We start from the raw sequence: 20,224 nt of genomic DNA, 5'->3' as shown, positions 1-20,224 counted from the left end.
GAACTGTTTTTCTTTGAGTGTCCTACAATTTCTAATTGCCCCAGTAGCCAATCATGTCTCTTGTGAATAGCCTCCACTAAAACAAGAGCAGCAAATTTTTATTTAATAATACTTTTGTTTATCCTCCCAAAGCTGTAAATTTCTTGAAGACAGAAATGATCATGATTTTCTGTGTATTTTCAGAATGCCAGATACAAAGCGGAGATTTTTGTTAATGGTATGAAAAATACATGAACATGCATCATAAAAATGAGACATTTTTTGAATTATGATTAATTGGCACAATAAGAATAGCTTATCAACTACTTTTGTTTTGTGGCCATCATAGAAAATTTTGTATGTGCACATGTTAACTTGCCTCATTATTATTCTCCCCTGTTAAATTAAGCACAGAAATATATCTCAACATTGAAGTATATGCATATTTTGTAATAACTATATTGAAAATGACTTCTTTAATCATAAATGCAGTATCATTAGATATTTTTTCAGATTTTATTACTTATTTATTAAAAATATAGTTCCTTCCCTCAAAAACTCTATTTCCAGTTCTTCTTAAGCTATTAAAATTACTAAAAACTTTTCATCTCTTTGAAGCAGGAAGTTATTTTAAACTTTTTTCCAAGACATTTATGCAGGTCAAAACTGAAGACTTGAATGTGTGTGTCCCTACAAAGAACTGGATAGGCTACAATCCTTACAACCTCTAATTGCTTGCCCTTTAAAGCACTGGCTACTTTAAGTTATAATGTTATTTCTGCCTGTTAAGAAGAAACATGCAGTGGACCTCACTTAAAAGGTTAATGAAAAAAATGATCCTTTCTAATTTGTATAAATGCCAGGTAAGGCCCTCTACTGAGCCATAGCATTGAGAGGACCTGTCTTACACAGCACCTCTCAGAGTTCCCCCTTTGCAAGCATTCACTGCATTAGTTGTCCATTTCAACACCTTGCAAGGCTTTACTAAAATATAGATACTGATCAAGATTGAAAGCATCTCCTATGAACATTGTCTTCTTTGGATACTTCCAAGGCTGGGAGCCTTTTTTAGTCTAATGTGACACAATAATTCAGTTGAGTTGTCCAGTTAGCTAGTTACTTGCTTAGTGGAATTATTTACTATTGGATGAACTTAAATAAGTAAAATGTTTATTCTATTGTAATTTTTAACTATTGGTTAGCCAGATGCAGCACCAATCGTATTAAACTAATACCATATGCAACATTTCTATTGTCTTGGATCCTTTGGAATATACTATCCTAGAATTTTCAACACACTGGGGGTAGAGTCTTTGCTTTTTTGTGAACGGTCTGAGTGAAATTCATGACGTCTTCTTGAGGTATTTCTGATTTATCTCAGAATACATTTTGAACCAAATTTGAGTTGTGCATCCACTTAGAGATTATTTGACCAAACCCTTTATATTCTCCTCCCCAAAGATAGAATATCTCAAGAAATATTTTCTTGGTGAGAAGCACGTTATTGGTTGGAAACTCAAAGGCAAAGCTAAAATTTAATGAAAGTCCACTGACCTCTTGCCCCCGACTCCATACTGCTGTTCCATGCCATCTCATTTAACAATATTTCAGTGCTGGTTCTTTCCTAACAGCAGAGAAAGACGCTAATAAATGAGCAAGCTGCTAATACCTGAGTGTTGAGTAATTGTTTATTGGTCAAATTATGTTACCAGTTAGGGATTTGTATTGTGACAAGGAAGTGGTACATATTTCAGACTGAAACTGAACAAAATGTATTTCCAATAGCTGTCACTTTTTCATATAATACTTTTATTCTCTGTTATCAACAAGCATACATGCATGCTTATACCATTTTACAGACCCACATCAATATCTTTACTAAAGAGAATGCCCTTATCCATCCCATATGATCTCTAATCACTACATATGTGAATATGATCCATTTAGCTATCTCCCATTGAGATTAAAATTCTTTCAAAAGCCATTGTGTCATCATAAACTTGTGTGTTTGACATTAGATATGCATTTATAATGAATATAATTATAAAAATGGCGAGGGGCCCAAAAGCAAAACATAGCAATATTTAACTTCTGTGTTATCTGCCATTTCCATATCCCTTGATCATGCTGGGTTTTAAACTTACAAAGCAGAAAATGTCTAAGTTAATGACTGCTATAAGGAGAGTCAGTATCTTCTGGATGTAGTCCTTGAGAGAATATACCCATGATGCAGCAAGCGCACCCATGCTCATACCAGCAGCACTAACTGGACTGTTGTTAATTCAAATAGACATTTTTATATAACCCTTACTATAGCAGACATTTTATGACAGCTAAGCTTGGGTGGCAATCCTGCTTACAAAGTAGCATGATAAGATGTCCTGATAACTTTATTATAATTGTACTCACAAAACTCCTTAGGAAGAAAGCAACATGGCTAATCTTGTAAGGGCAGAAAAAGTGAGAAGACTAACATATTTACAGCACACCAATATAATAAGACACATTCATTTTTCATAAAATTCATGAACTTAATAATAAAATTAAAGGTACTGGAAAAATAAGTATATGCAGAAAGAATTAGAAATAAGATGCTTAATTTTCAAATATTAATCAACCTGAAGAATGAACAAAATATATTTCTCAATAGTGAAAAAGTAAGTGCACATATGGAGAGAACTTACTATGTCTTGTGTCCCAATATTTTACTCATGATTAAATAATATCTGTAGCATGTATTCAAATAATGTTTTAGACAAAGACTATGGAATAATTAAAGTTCAAAGATAGAGTTCTCATCAAAACAGATCATGGAATCCATAGGGTAGACATGAGACTCAGACATTAGAGATGTCATGGAGAAAACATCACAGCAACCCATGCACAAGATGACAAGTATTAGGTACTATTGGTATAAGTAGTGTAAAATAAGAAAAGTGGGGAACAGTCTGTTTACTTCTGGTAATTTTAACTATCAACTTTGTACAGTCTAGAATTACCCTGGAAACGAGTCTTAATACAGAATGTTTAGATTTTATTATCTGTAGGTATGTCTGTGAAGGTCTTAAATGTGATGGTAGAAGTATGAAGACCTAGCCTACTGAGTTAGACACCATCCCCTACACAGGAGATCTAGAAATACTTAAGTGGAAAGAGAAAGCTGAGCACAAATGAGAATGAATACATGTTTTTATTTCTCTTTGCTGTTGAAAGCACTGAATGTGATGATGCAACTAGCTACATTTAAATTTCCAATCTTGACTTTCCTGCAATGATAGACTGTAATCTGAAATTGAAAGCCAAATAACTACATTACCCTTCAAAACTGTTGTGTAAGGGCATTTTATCACAGCAAGAGAAATGAACCTAAAACAGCATGTGATAATATAGGATTTTCTGTTGTGTTGGAAATACAATATTAGTATAGGAGAGTCATCATTGACTAAATTTAGCCCGAGTATTTGCTTCTTGGTTTAAGAACAAAGAGGAAGAACAGATGATTGGGAACATTTAGAGCTTGTTGGAGGCATAAAAAATTCAATGCAACTAACCTGTCATCTAGGAAGTAATTCTGGTGTATACAGTGACACATATAATAGTAAACTTTTACATTAAACCCTTTCTTCCTGCAATTTCATTATTTTTAGACACAATAAAATCCCCTGAGCTAATTATGCTTGTTGGCATAGTTCATTAAATTAATGTTTCCTACTTTTATTTCACATTCACTGATCATGATTTTTTGTTCCCTCTGAAATTGAACTGCAATTAAGCGAATGCCACTTTCATCATAGTGTGTGTGAATTGCAATACGTTTTACTATACAGGTTTTCCCCTGTCCAGGCTGAAAAGTGCACTCCTGCTGGTGCTATCCCCTGAAGCTCTTCTAGTGACAACTATCCTCAGGGGACCACCCCATCTTCCCTAACATGTCTGAAGAACCTGCATAGCATTAAATCTTTCCAGACTTTGATCAACAGAGTTTTATTATAGATTATTTTTGGAAATAAATTGATCTTTTATCTTCCCCGTCTTTCTATAGTATTGTTAAGCTCATGGTCATTTACAAGCTACACAGTTTTTCAGTCTCTGCTCTATAGCATTCAAAACAAAGTATTATAATTGCATTTGACTTTTCCCTTCTTCCTGATTTCCATTTCCATTAAATATTCCAGGGAGGCCACCAAGCCCTTTAAAGAATATTGTTCCTGTGCTGACAAGGTGGTGAGGGATTTTTTTAAAATGATAAATATTACTATGGTTACCTAGAAACAAAAAATATTCAAAATAATAGGACAACTAGGGGAAACAAATGAAAATATCATCTATGATGGCATTTGATTTAAATGAGAAAATAGCTGAATGATTTTGTGCAGCTTTGACTTGATGTAACAATCTTCCTACTCTTTAAATAGTCTGCAAGTATCAAGTTACTTGAATATTAACCAGTACATTACCCTGGAAGTTGCATATATTTGTCAGGACTGGAGTGTATCTCATAAACCCATCTTACTGAACCTTATCTTGATTTAACAAAAGGTCATAGTTTACCTGAATTATTTCTTTGATATCTATTTGTTTGATTTAATATTCACAAGACTGAATTTCTATTAGCAAATATTGAATGGTATACAAAATCAACAGTTCCCTGGTATGTAAGAGAGAAAGGATTTAAAATATAAGAGTAACAACAGTGGTATATACTTTTTCTTGCATCTCTTACTTAGTATTTTGAATTCCAGTGAGTTTGCAATTGGGGCCGGAAGTGAGCAATGAAATAAATGGATAATGAATCTAGAATAAAAGGTCTATCACCATTGTCTACCATTTAAACTGCATTGTGCCTGGTGCATCACTATGGCTACCATTTCAGTTTTAAATTCTTACTAAAAAGCAAAGTTAAGTTTAAAATTTAAATGTATTTATAAGTCAAAGATGAAACATGGCTGTTAACATCTTCAATCTTAGCTTTTTGCATTTTCAAAAGACCACTCTATATATTTCTCTTCTTTTCCTCTTTTTGTCTGTCTCTTATCACTTATCCTTGGTATTTCCAAACCTATTGCCTCATCCACTGGTTCACTATTTTGTTATGCAGCCTATTAAAAACTTTTGCAGCTGAAATATCTTCATTATTTATTTCAGAATGGAAAAGGTCACTATGTGAAAGATCAAAAATCTCTGAAGCCTTTGATATAAAAAATTGGGTAGAGAAAATAAAAATTCTGCCAGAGTGTTTTTAAGGCAATGAAAGCGAAAACCAAGCCAAGAGAATAGGTTTTATTCAAGCACAGAGCAAAAGAATCATATAACATAATGAGGGACTGTAAAAAATTCTGAATAAAATTTAAATTGGTGGCTTGAAGAGAAAATAGATAGCCCATTCATCCACTGCCTCCTTCTAGTGGACTGCCATTCCAAAGCTTAAATGCCATTAACTTGGGTAAATGCTATGATTCTCTGCTACAGCTGTGGACAGGAGCGAAAATGTGAAATGTGCTATATAAGATAGCCTATGGATTAAATTCAGAAATGGTGAAAGAAATTAGCTGAGAATACCTGAATCTATTCTATGGAACCATCTATGTAAGGCTGATAAGAGATTACATTAGACTTATAACAGGTCATGCGAGACGAGACTGTAGCCCCATGCAAAACTTTCACTGAGTTTTCTGGCAAGTCTACCCTAGCAGATATACTTTACAGGTATTCAATTACTATCTTCTGTTATTACTCAAGATCTATTTTTGGGCTCTATGACTTTCATCTCCTTTCTAACTAAATGTTAGCTGAGTCTCTTCATGATGCAGAGTTGCCATGAATCAGGTCTTTGCTTTCTTCCAAATTCTCATTTCTCTGGTACACTTTCACTTACAGACCTTTGGACTCTGTGCTTGTTGTCCATGTAAATTCCATTAAGTTTGAGTGAAGGTTTCACTAACAATATAGAAAAGTCCTATGATGCTTCACAGTTGATAGCAAAGACCTTGCTCTTTAATCACAATGTATCCCCACAAAATATCTTTGCTAACTGGAAGTATAAAATTCTCCTACTCAGCCAAGTATGTTTTTCTTCATGAGTGATAGCACTTTGATCATGCAAATAAATGTCTTTGCCTTTTATTGGCCTATCTTTACTTTCTGACCTTAGTGTCTGGCTTCAGTAGTAAGAAGCATCCAAAGTTGGGCATGAGGTAAGATTTTCAGAAAAGTATGCTATTTTAGGCAAAATATATTAATTTTTTTCTCTACAAATTTCTATCTCCCTTATCTTATTCATTTCTCTCAACTATAGTTACTGCTTCTCCATTTCCAACCTGTCTTTTTTTTTAGGTTCCCTTTTCAACTTTCAATTGCTTCACACAAATACTTACATGAATGGGAACCAAATTAAGCATTACTTACTTATAAAATATTTATGTCATGTTAGATACCACACAGTTCATACCTCAGATACTGCTCAGATTAATTCCACTAAACACTGTTCCTTGTCCTTAAAAAATAAATTAACTATAATATTATGTGATTGACCTGACTTTCAAGGCATTTTGGGCTCTTTTATTCTATTGTTTATGATCCTGAAACTGTAGATTGTACATGAAGAGAAGGACAAAATCTGGCTCATTTCAGGCAATATTGAAATTCTCAGGACAGAAAAGGGCTCATAGTAAGAACTCAACAAATATTCAATCAAAGAATGAAACATCAGAGATTATATGGATAGTAGTAATAGTAGTGGAAGTAAAAATTGTCAGCATTAATGAGTGATATCAAAAGGGGACAGAAGCATGACAGGAAGGCTCTATAACAAACCTGACAATCAACTTTTCATAGTGCTCTCTCTAACTGATGTGTGCAAAGACAGGAATGTACAAACCAAAGAAAGACCAACTGTAGAAACTATCTGACCAACATAGATAGCTTAACATAATCACTTGCAGATCTGTTTTCTCTTCTAATAAAACAGGACAACTGAACCTATCACACAAAGTTTCTAACTTATTGGTTGAGCATCTCCACTTAGAACTCTAGATCTTTGTAGTTATAAAATAGACTTTGACTTTTATTAATTGCTATCTAAAGATTTATTGCCTATAACAATATAAACATTCACATATAAACAGGGCTATAAGCAACTAAGAAAAACACACATTGTATAGTTGTCAAAGCCTGGATTTGAATGATAGAAGAACCACTCAAAGAAAGCAAAAGTAATTGTCTTCATAAAAGTGGAAATTACATTAGTATCATTAATATTATGTATTTGATTGTAAAGGTGTTTTATAAAGGATGATAATAACTAGATGTCATAATTTGGTACAGGTTGTGGTTGTTCACTTTATGTTAAAATATTTTAGGCTTGTTACTTACAGAAATTATCTAATCCATCATGTCACATGGGATTTTTGAAGCTTCAAACTACTATAAAAAGACCAGAAATTTCATGACCACATTCCAAAACCAATTTTCTTCTATTTAAAAAAAGTGAATAAAATATTGATTTTGTCTAGTATGATGAGAGTTTTGAATTACATAACTATTATACGAAGATGACACTGCAATCGCCATTCATTATTAATAGAAGTGCTTTTAACAAGAGCAGAATTGAGTTGATAGATGTTGAAGTTCTCTGAAAACTTTTACAATCAAATATGGTGGTCTAGTACCTGAACAAGTTACAGAAAACTAGAAAAATGACTAGATATTTAAAAAATAGTTCAAAATATTTTCGTTTTCTATAAAATTAAAACAAAATCTAAAGGTAATAAAGAGAAAGACAGTAACATAAGTTCCAAAGGTTATAGGGGTAAGACTGTGACCAGATGGGGGGCCAAATGGCCAGTGAAAAATGTGAGACCTAGATCTGTTGTTAGCAGACTGGCAAGAGAAGAATTGACATGCTTTCCTCAGAGTGTTTTGTGAAGCAACCTGGTTAGACTTCTGCAACTTTGACCTAGTACATAGCTGTAAAGTTAAAATTTATGATTCATTTACAAAAAGAATTTAGTCTAGTTTGAACTTTTTCTAAGGCTTTTTCCTCTAAGGCTTTTTCCTCATGGGACACATAGATGTAATTATGAAGCATGTATTGTATATATCAAAATTATACAGCTAAATGAAAAGTCATCTTCCTGACCATCCATGGATATATGTGACTGAGATATAATAAGACTGTGATGTAATCAAAGGATTACTTATGTGATGTGGGAGGTCCTTTTGTATATATGTTGCTTTTATTGATTAATGAATAAAGGAATTGTTTGGGTCTATGAAAGGACAGAGCAAAGCTAGGTGGGAAAAATAAACTGAATTCTGGGAGAAAAGAAGGAAGAGTCAGAGAGAGACCATGTAGCTGCCAAAGAAGACAGACACCAGAACGTTATCAGGTAACCTACAGCTTTGTGACAAAAGACAGAATAATACAAATTAGTTAATTTAAGAAGGCAAGAGTTAATAAAAAGCATAAGACTTGGCTAATAAGCCAATCAGTGTTCTAAATAATACAGTTTCTGTGTGACTATTTCAAGCCTGGGCATCTGGGAATGAACAAACAGTCTCTGGCTACACATATGCACATCATACATTACAATTCAGGTACTAGGGAGACACAAAACTGCTTTAGCAAAAGCAAGCAACAGTTTCCAGAGTTGATGGTCATGCAGACCTTGCCTAGATGGGATTAACATCCATCAGAGTCACCCTCTGGGTGGTTGACATCTAAATTATCAACTGTCATATGCTGTATGTTTCCAAAGCCTCAGACACAATAATCCCTCTGTCATTTCAAATACTCATAGAAAACCAGAAAGAAAAATATTTACTATATGACATCTTATATCTTGGGTAAACATGTGAAATTGGTAGTAGTGGAAAAAATGACAACTGTCTTTCTATCCCTTGAATAATTATTCCGAATCCATCTCTCCTTCTTTCTCCCCTCTTCTATTCCCTATCCTCCTTCCCCTATTGTCCTCTTTCTCTCTTTCCAGTCAATAATCATCTGCCACCTGTAAACTCTGCACCCACGAAAACTAGAAACTTTAAATATGAAGACCTAAAATCCAGAAGCCCTAAGTCCCAGACTCAGGACAATAGAACAATTGTCCCAACTCAAGTTGTCAGAAAGACAGGCTTTGACAATTTAATTCCCAGTTATGGTCTAAACTTACATTATGTGCTGTTTAATAGCTCACAGCATGTATATTCTAATATGTGTCATATTTTATTTTGAAATATTATTAGATTGGAATGTATTAGTTTGTGGTAGCACAAAGACTTATACTATTAATCTTAAGAACTTTTTTATTAAAGTTATATTTTTGAAGGAATGCATGTCTCTAGATAGATATTTATGTATATAGGTGTTTTGTCTGAATGTATGCATGTGTACCATGTGTGACTTGTTCTTGTAGATGTCAGAGGAGGGCATTAGATCCCTTAGAGCTGGGATTCCTGATGGCTGTTGGCTATCATGTGGATGCAAGGAACTAAATTATGACATCCAGAAAAACGCCAAGCAACTTTAACTGCTTAGTCATGTCTACAGTCCCACTGTTTACATTTTTAAATAGCATCACCAATCTTTCACCCATCATAGAAAATTATATTAATCACTAATAACTGTAGCCTAACCCTAACCTGGCACACACACCAGACACCAGAACTTTGTCAGCTTTCAAACAATTCCCAAGTGTTATTTTATTTGCTTCTCAATTTTGAATATTACATGTATTGTCTATAAAAGATAAAGAAAATAATAAAGAGATTTGTCAAAAATATGGCAACCGTCTGTAGCAGAGCAGAGTATTGCAGACGTGGGGGACTGGTATAATGGACACTGGAGATGTCTGTGCAAAGTCTTATAGGCTTGAGCCTATGCACAAGAAGACCCTACCAATGGCCATGATTCTTAAATGCAATGAAAGTAAAGAATATTCGTCATTTTCTTAAGCTTTGTGAAAGAAATTTTTTGAAAGAAAATCATCAGGACCACTTAATTTCATATGATAAATGCTTTTAAAGTTTCTTGAGAATGTCTAAATAACAAGACTGTAATGGTTTGGCTTGGAATTTATGATTTTAAGAGGTACTAAAATCTAATAATGTACCAGATATTGCAACAATCAACATTTTATGCTTAAAAATGTTAATTTTTAACAAAGGAAGAGAGAGAAAAAGAGCAAAATTGGCTTTTAGGGAAGAAAATAATGAACAAAGGAGTGAGCCTGTAAGAGTATTTGAAGGTAGTAATTAATTCATTTAAAAATCAAAAGGATTCAGAATCCCTGTGCTGGTACTGAAGTAGAATCATCAAAACATGAAGATTCTTTATGCCCAAATTTAATCTTCTAAATAAACTGTGCAAGTTGTTATTTAATTTTCTCCTAGCATTGGCAGTCAAAGAGCTTATTGCTGCCCAGAGCTTTTCCAGCTTGTTTTTAAAAAAAACTCTTGGTGCTGTCACAAGTGGGTTCATTCGTACGGGCCTAGCTATCTGTATTGACTCAATAATCACGTTCCATAGAAGAAACTGGTAAAAACCAAACCAGTCTTTCCATAGCTGATATAAAGATTAAATTAAGGTTTTTCATCAGAGGGCTGTAGGGGAACACTGCAATTTTTGTGAAGGGTTAATGCAGATACTCATGACACCAAAATTGCAAATCCACCTAGAAACTTAAGAAAAAATTACAAACCAAAATAATTACTATAGCTTTCTTGGCAGTAGCTAGACATAAATACACAGAATTCAGTCCCCAACTTAATCTGTGGGGAATAGAAAGAAATTAGTTTTAAGGCTTTCTGATAGGGAAGGAAATTTCACAGCAGGAAGCAGATTCTAAACTTTTTACTGACAAATACAGCAAAATCATCAGAGAAAATAAAACACAATATCCCATAAAAACTTCAAATATAAAAATGTTTTTTAACATGGCTAGTGTTTTTCTTAAGTCCTGGATTAATTCTAAAAATTTATGAAAAAATTTTAAATTTATATATTATTCACAATAGTTGCTCACACACACACTATATATATATATATATATATATATATATATATATATATATATATATATACACACACACACACACATACCTACCTAGGGCTTTGAGATTAATGCTTAAACCACACATTTATTTTATCTAGACAAAACATGTTTGGCCAAAGGAAATGCATTTCTGATAACTTTTCCTAACTAGATAAGACAGTATATATATATAAACACACACACACGTGTATGAATACTGTATTAGATAATTTGTTTGATTACTCAAAAGAGTAAATTCTTAGTTGATAATCATCACCATAAAGATGAAAGCTCTGAGATGTTTCACGTTAATTTCTGAAGATACAGAGACTACACATTGGGCTAATATTAGTGTTAAGAAATCCAGGTACAAAGTAAAAATGGTTCTCACTTTTCTTTTAGTATTCTGTAAGTCCACCTGAGTTCATCTTTCTGAACAAAGTGTAATGGTTAATTCAGAGTCTAGCATCCTGATCACAGTATCAACTTTCAGTTTTACTTTAAGAGTTATTTTTAATTAAGTGTATTTGTGTGTGCCTGCATGTGGATATGTGCACATGTGGCAAGTACCTAGGTTAGATAAGGGTTGAGGACTAGGGTTATGATCTATGGCAGCAAGAAAACAAGCCAGATTCCCTGGAGCTGACGTGACAAAAGGTTTTGAGCCACTTGGAGTGAGTGCTGCTAACTGTACTCAGGGTCTCTATAAGGACACTGCCCACTTTTAATTGCTGAACCACTTTTCTGACCTCTATTTTAACAACTTCTGCATGGAAGTCTTATATTTCATTAAGCATATACCTATAATGCTGCTTTCAGTTTTAGTAAAAATTAATTAATATAATAATAGACATATAAAGACATAATAGTCTGACTTTATTTTCTTAGCAAAAAAATAAAGAAATTAATATTCAAATAACTGTTGGGGAAATATAAATATTAATAACATTTAATATTATTTTGATTATTTCCATGTTTTATAGTTCATATTTTAAGTACTCAATGTTTTAGGGTTTTTTGTTTGTTTGTTTCCCAGGGTTTCTCTGTGTGACTCCCATGGCGGTCCTGGCTCTGTAGACCAGGTTATTTCCGAACTCATGGAGATCTGCTTCCTCTGCCTTCCAAGATCTGGGCTTAAGTCATGCTCCACCAGTGCCTGGTTTTGTTTTGTTTTATTTTTTACAAAAGGTTATTAACAAAAGGAAAACTTTCCAATAGTTTTTCAAAGGCAAATTTAGATGTGTAGCAGGCACTTAAGCATGACAACTCTATAATAAAGAAATTTTTAAAAAAGAAATTAATACAGTAATATTTATAGGTGAGAGAAAAGAGGCTCAAGTCATTAGAATGTTTCTGTTCACTAATATAATGCAAGCCTAATTAGACACATTAATAAAAATAGGAGAACAAAGTAAGCAAGCCAGGGGGAGAAGGCTATTAAACAGCATTATTCCATGGCCACTGTATCAGTGCCTGCCTCCAGGTACTTTCCTTGCTTGAAGTTCCTACCTTGACTTCCTTCAGTGGTAACTGTTACTTGAAAGTGTCAAACAAAATAAATCCTTTCCTCCCCAAATTGCAAATGCCCATAGAATCCATTTAGCTCCTCAGGGACTGGCTGTTGCCTACTCCAACATCTCCAGGAAATAGGCCACTTATAAGCTGGATGCTTGTGGAGCATCTGAAAAAGTTGGAATACTAGGTGTTTGAGTATCAGAAAGAAGCATAAATCTGAGTTTAAATGCATATTCATTCTGTGCTGAACTCAAGGGGTAATGTTTTGGGAAATCCTTGTGTACATATTATTCAAAACCATACCGTGTTACCTGATCCCTTAGTGAATATTAGAATCCTGCCAGGGAGTTGAGGTATTATTGAAGAGGCTGTGAGCTGGGAAAGATTTCCCAATTGAGGTGGCCCTTGCAGGTGCCATACAGGGAAGTGAACTCCTGCAGAGATAAGAATGAAAACCCATTGCAGATTGACTTATCAACTTGAATCAAACTTGAGGAAGTCTAATAACAGAGGCAGTATTTTTTATCAATGTAATCAAGACCAATACAACTTGAGAAAAAAGTTTCCTGGCATAATACAATCCTTATTGTACAAGGAGTCATAATTGCATTGAAGCTCAATTCAGGATAGATGTCATTTTTTTCAAGAGATGAGTTATAGAGATAGGCTACCAATGTAGTTTAAGGGTCTAAGAGTCTGAACTGGTCTCAGTCATACAGGTAGCACAGAGGTGATGTGGGTTATTAGTCACCTCTAGTCCTGGTTGTGGGAAATTTGGAAAGACCCTGCTTTTAAGGTTCATTTAGATTACTAGCCAACATTAAAAGGGTCTTGGTTGTAAGAGATTAAGGGGCTGTACCAGCTTGCATTCCCACCAGCAACGCAGAAGTGTTCCCTTTAGCCCACAACTTCTACAGCAGAAGTTGCCATAAGTGTTTTTGATCTTGACCATTCTTACAGGTGTAAGATGAAATCTCAGAGTTGTTTTGATTTGCATTTCTCTTATGACAAAGATGTTGAGCTTTTCCTTAAGTGTCTTTCAGACATTTTATATTCCTCTGTTGAGAGTTCTCTGTTTAGGTCTGTACTCCATTTGTTCTTTCGATGATCAATTTCTCGAGTTCTTTGTATATTTTGGAGATCAGACCTCTGTCTGTTGTGGGGTTAATGAATATCTTTTCCCATTGTGTAGGCTGTTGTTTTGTCTGGTTGACCATGTCCTTTGCTTTACAGAAGTCTTTCAGTTTCAGGAGGTCTCATTTATTAATTGCTCTCTCAGTGTCTGTGCTACTGGAGTTATATTTAGGAAGTGATCTCTGTGCCATTACATTCAAGTATGCTTCCCACTTTCTCTTCTGTGATGTTCAGTGTGGCTGGCTTTATGTTGAGGTTTTTGATCCATTTGGACTTGAGTTTTGTGCATGGTGATAGATATGAATCTATTTTCATTCTTCTTAGATGTCAATGTGATGATTTATCAGAATATTAGGAAAGAACCTTCTTCAAAACCCAGTAATACCCAAAAGGGTATATATCTAAAGGATGTTCAATCGTGCCATAAGGACATTTGCTGAACTATGTTCATAGCAGCTTTGTTTGTCATAGCCAGAACCTGGAAAGAACCTAAATGCCTCTTGACCGAAGAATGGATAAGGAAAATGTGGTACATTTACACAATGGAATACTACACAGCAGAAAAAAATAACAACACCTTGAATATTACAGGCAAATGGATGGAGCTAGGAAACATCATTTTGAGTGAGGTAACCCAGACATATAAAGACATTTATCACATGTACTCACTCATAAGTGGTTTTAAACATAAAGCAAAGAAAGCCAGACTACAAATCACAATCCCAGAGAACTTAGACAACAATGAGGACATGAAAAGAGACATACATTGATCTAATCCACATGAGAATTAGAAAAAGACAAGATTTCCTGAGTAAACTGGGAGCATGGGAACTTTGGGGGGGGGTTAAAGGGAGGAGAGATGCAGGGAGGGGAGCAGAGAAAAATGTACAGCTCAATAAAAATCAATTAAAAAAAGAGTTTGTTACAGACTGGCCCAACAGATAACACAGATCACCAAGCTGTCAATCATTTTCAATTCTCAGCTTTCTGGATGAAAGAACAGGTTTTCATCTTTCCCATTGGAATGATAGTGCTGTGTGCTTAAAATTCCTGGTTTCTCTGGAGATCCATGGATGCAAAAACCTTCATGCTATGCTCCCAACACTCAATCTCACAGTACTTTGCTGAGTAAGGAGCTCACAGCAAGAGCATATCTCTGTACTTTCTCTCAATATTAATAATCATGTTTTCATATTTATTTGATATGTTAGAGCCTCACAACTAGTGCCCAAGTTCCTTACAGGGAGTTAATCCCATACTGCTGTTTTATTAGTGTATTCATAGAAGGAGAGAGATTCCAGAGTGTTCCATTTTATCATTCTGGGACCAACAAATATTTACCCCAATTTTAAATGAAGTAAATGCTATATGTGCTTAATTTCTTAAGTCCTTTATCAAAACTTTATCTAAGTTTTAGCATCTTTTTGGTATATTTTCTAGTCTAAATCAAATTAGCTGATCCTACTATATAAACTTATCACTATGACACATTTCCTATGAATAATCTAAAAGTCTTTAATTTTTCCCTTGCAACAAATCATATATCAATTTTTAGAAAGCCACGACCTTTAATCAATTCCAAGTTAATTTTATTAAAACTCCATTTTCATGTAATATAGTTCCTGAGTTTATTTTACTTTCCTCATATTACATTTTGCTGCCTACATGAGCTTGCAACTTGTGAGCTATTCTAACAAAAGGTAGATTTTGAGGGAAATGGGAAAAGAAATGGCTCTATATACACAGCATTCTACAAAAGTGTGTACAGAAATTATTTTTATATAGTAAGATGTGCCCTCAGGTAAATTCTGCTTTTATAACTGTATTATCTCTCAATTTCTTCAAGATTTGCTATGGTAAAATAGTGCAGCTATTTGTTGCTAACTGAAAAATCATTCTATTTCTACTGACATAAGCACTTTATAAAAGTGGGATGAGGATATAACAGGTTGTTTTAAGTACTATTGTATTTAATTATGTTGTTAGATTACTTGCCTTTATTACACTACTGCATATGTGAGAAAATTTCTTAGTCACACTTTTTGATTATATAATAATTTTGGAAAATTTATGATTTTCAAGAAATTAGGGCCAAGAAAAATATTCTGCATTATAAATACTAACCAATGAATCTAACTTATTTATAAGCTCATTTTAATTTTAGATTTAACTCAAAAAATAGCTTACCATCTTAATATTACAAATATATAAATCTCTTTTTGTGGTCCTTTTGTTTTATTTTGTTCCTGTGTCTTATTGGGTTTTTTTTTTTTTTTTGGTCGTTTGTTTTGATTTTCCTTTTTGCAATATAATGGGTCTTTTGTTTTTGTTTTCTAGGTTTTTTTTTGAAAGAAAGAGAAGTTGGTATGTAGAAAGTAGGATCTGAGAGGAGTTGAAGAACGGGGAAAACATGATCAAAATATAATGTATGAAAAAATGAATTTAAAAGCAATAAATAAATATCCAAACCCAGAATAGAGATCATGTCTTTATCTTAATATCAATTTTTTTAATTTAAATATTTAGTAATTGTGTGACAGGTGTTCAAAGACTGGATATATTTCCTTTTTTAAGGATAATTTATGAGCGCACAGTTTATAATTTAGGGAAGTTGATTTAAGGTACTGGAAAACATCGTTGTGTATAGCAGTGATAGGAATCTCTTCCTTAGGGGAAGCAGAAAAAATCTGGTTAACTGGTGGCAGGAGCTGGCGGATGGAAGGAAAGGAGCTAGGGGGAGAGGGTTGGGCAGTAGGGGTTTGGAGGCAGGAGGGAGAAGGAGAGTAACAAAGGAGACTGCTTGATTGGGGTGCATTTCAGGATTAGGGAGAAACCTGGTGCCGGGGAAACTCCCAGGAACCCACAAGGACGACCCCAATTAAGACTCATAGCAATGGTGGAGAGGGTACCATCTTCTGTAAGCAGATTGGTGACTACCTTAACTTCCATCAGAGATACTCTATTCAGTAACTGAAGGAAACAGAGGCAGAGATCCACAGACAAACACTGCACTGAGCCCTAAGAGTCTTGTGGAAGAAAGGGAGGAAGAATTGGACCAGCAGGGGTGATGATGGGTAAATACACAGAGGCAGCTGACCTGAGCTCCTGAGAGCCCATGGGCACTGGGCCAACAGTCAGGGAGCCTTGTACCTTGGTCTCCTAGTAAGGCTTCTAACAGTGAGAGGAGGAACTCTCCATGGTGTTTAGATGGCTTTTAGTAACTTGTTCCCCATGCTGGATTACCTGGTCCCACCTTGATTTAAGGGAAGGAGCTTGGTCCTGCCTCAACTTGATGAGTCCATTGGGAGGCCTGTCCTTTTCTGACTGGAGATGGAGGAAGCATGGATGGGGAGCAGGGTATATGGGAAAGTAGATGGGTCAGGAGGAGGGTAAGGTGGGGAACCTGGTTGGTACATAAAATAAATGAAAAAGGGGTTATTATTTTTAAAAATTCTCTTCCTTGGTGAACAAATACTGATTGTAAAACAAGCTTAGTTTCTATTGGTTTGGTATTGCTGACTTGTGAAACTAGATTTTCATCTTTGTGATCTTCTGATAGATTTTCTGAAGTTGTTTGTGCCTTTTTTGTCATTTTTACACTTTTTAGATGTTCAGAAATAACTTTCATATTTTAGTCCACGTAACATACCCTTGAATTACACATGACAAAATATTTTCTTCCTTTCTTCCTTCCTTCTTTCCTTCTTTTTAAGTCAGAAACTTATGACTAAGCAGTACAATCAATTCTTCTTAAAAAAGAAAAATCAACAAAACAAAACTATTTTAGAATCACTCCAACATCAAAGGCTAACACAGCTACTAATGTGTAACTTTTTACCATTTGTTGATGTTCCATTCAATTGTTTCCATTTTAACCCTTAAAAGTTGTAAATGTATGATATAAAATATCATGTATGCAGCTTCACAGAGAAAAATTTAGTGAATTGTACCACACACTAGAACATCTGTAAAATGATAGTGTACATTTTCATACTTGAAAGAATAGTAAATAAGTCAAAATAGTTCATCTTACAAATTTACAAATTGCTGATCAATAAATCACATTTTTAAAATTGTTTTTTTTAACAGTTCTTACTTAGTTTTTATTCATAATCATAAACTTAACTCTGCAATCCAGCTAGAATTGAAGGGGAATGAGGAAAATATGGAACCCAAAGAACTTCAGTGAGAGCAGAGATTACAGGGTACTGCGAGCAGATGGGGCTGGGGTTCTCTCCTGAGCTACAGAAGGAATGGTCTGGTGGGTAAGAAGCCCACAAGTCAAAAGAATTAGAGTTGTCCACAGTCGGAAATGGTGACCTTCTTGCTGGTCTTGCCATTCCTGGACCCAAAACGCTCCATGGCTTCCACAATGTTCATGCCTTTTTCACCTTCCCAAAGACCACATGTTTGCCATCCAGCCACTCGGTCTTGGTGGTGCAGATAAAAAACTGGGAACCGTTTGTGTTTGGTCCAGCATTTGCCATGGACAAGATGCCAGGACCTGTATGCTTCAGGATGAAGTTCTCATCCTCAAATTTTTCTCCGTAGATGCATCTGCTGCCAGTGCCATTATGGCGTGTGAAGTCACCACCCTGGCACATGAATCCTGGAATAATCCTGTGAAAGGAAGAACCCTTATATCCAAATCCTTTCTCTCCAGTGCTCAGAGCACGAAAGTTGAGTAATTGCTAGCTGAACCTTTAAGCAATGGCATTCTTATTTACTTATTAAGACATTAGAGCAATAATTTCTGTTGTGTGCTTGTATATGTGAAATATAATAAATTGCTTGTGCAATGTAGATTTATTTTCTTAATGCACAATTAAAATTCTGTTTTGGGGGTTAAAATACGTGTATACTTTTGAAAAAAATATAGAAGTGTTGTAAAACTAAATGTGGACAATCTCAAACTAATTGGAAGTGTAATATTTTGGATGAGCAGATTCCTAACTTTAAGGAAAAAAATATTTTTTAAAGGCAAGGGTACTATAATGCTTTCTAATTATCAGTTGGATTTAAATTGTTTTAAAGGAAAGAAAATATAGCTTTAAAAATGTAATAGCTTTAAAAATGTATTCAAAACACTTTCAAGAAATTGAGCCACTGCAGATTGGTACTGTGAACACAAGAACAAATAAGGATTACCTAGAATCATAGCTGAGGTCAGCTTGAATGGAATAGAAGATACTTGAATCTCATCCTGAACAAACACCTATATTGTCATTTTGTTGGTTTGCAGAAACCAATGCAGTCTACGATAAAAATGAAGGACCATTCAGGGGCTACATGTTGATGGCCACTGTGATTATTAGTTTGTCTCTCAGATCTACTAAGATGGGAATTCAGAGACTGATGGAGACAAATGCAGGAGTGGACATGGGCAACAGGACCTCATGTTAATAGGAGTGAAAATGACCAATTTTCTTACAAAATAAAAATACTATTACAAATAACCCCCAAATCTTCTTAGTATTTATCTAAATGATCTGAAACCATTATGACAGAACAAAGCCTGTGCCTGAATACTTGGAATATTTCAGAAATAATTGCTAAATTTTAGAAGTGGTCAAGATGTCCTTCAAGTGGGAAATTAATATAACTCTGTTACATTAATACAACAGACTCCATTCACTACTAAAACAAAGGCTATTCAAATACAGTCAGAAACATGGATATTTATAAATATGCAATCAGAAACTGCATATTTAGTGCAGGCTGCTCTTTGCAAAAGTCAAAATAAACATGCTGTGAGGTTCTAGCTACAAAGCATTCTGGGATAGACCAAACTATGAGTAAAATAAGGTGTCAGTTCTCGGTTAGAAAGGTGAGAATCTGAATATAGATATTTTTAAGAAAGTGATCCTATAATGGTGTGAAATAAAAGCCAAACATAATGTTTTATTTTTAAGTTCTTAAATAAACAAATAGAGAAAGGTTTGTTCAAAACACATACAGTGACATTGCAGGCAAATGACATTTACAAAGTGGCAGGGTGAGTGACAGCTACATTATAAAGGGTGGGAGGGAAGATGTGGGACTGGTACAAATTTTCTGATCTTTTCAAGGTATTCTTATATATAGTTTTATTGCAAAGTAATCTTATACTATATATGAACATATATTATAGATTTGAGAGCATCTGATTTTTAAAAGAGGTGCAAAAATAAAATGTGAGTACAATCCAATATAAACATGGCCTCTCCATATATAAGTTGCCTCTTTAAATATAAACATTATAAAATATGTCACTTGTGTTCCACCTAAAGTTGAAGGTTGTTATGTGACCTGCATGAACAGAGCCCCACTCATCTCTTCTTGTATCCCATCTTTCCTCTGTAGGCTCTTGTAATTATGACATCTTAAATGCACAAAGAAAAGAATCATCCTGCTATTGCCATTGTAATATTATTCTATGTTTTAATAAAATAATTTATAATTTAATTTCAAAAGTATAAATGCTCTATACTAACACTTATATTTAATATTTTTAAAATTTATTTAAAATAATATTTTTAAATGAGTAAAAAAGCAGAAAATAATGCATTTCTTTTTTCCCTTTTTTC

The 20,224-nt window shown here is 34.3% G+C and overlaps 1 pseudogene; it reads right to left on the bottom strand.

The window, feature by feature from the left end:
* Positions 1 to 17,791: 17,791 nt before the first annotated feature.
* On the bottom strand, positions 17,792 to 18,334 carry LOC121459124 (annotated as a pseudogene).
* Positions 18,335 to 20,224: the final 1,890 nt, after the last annotated feature.

This window comes from Microtus oregoni, unplaced genomic scaffold, assembly GCF_018167655.1.
Source record: "Microtus oregoni isolate MIOR12 unplaced genomic scaffold, Mior012 000018F_ref0000195, whole genome shotgun sequence".
NCBI classification, from domain to species: Eukaryota; Metazoa; Chordata; class Mammalia; order Rodentia; family Cricetidae; genus Microtus; species Microtus oregoni.
Note: the sequence above shows the minus strand (reverse complement) of the source record. Positions and strands in the feature narration are given on the sequence as shown.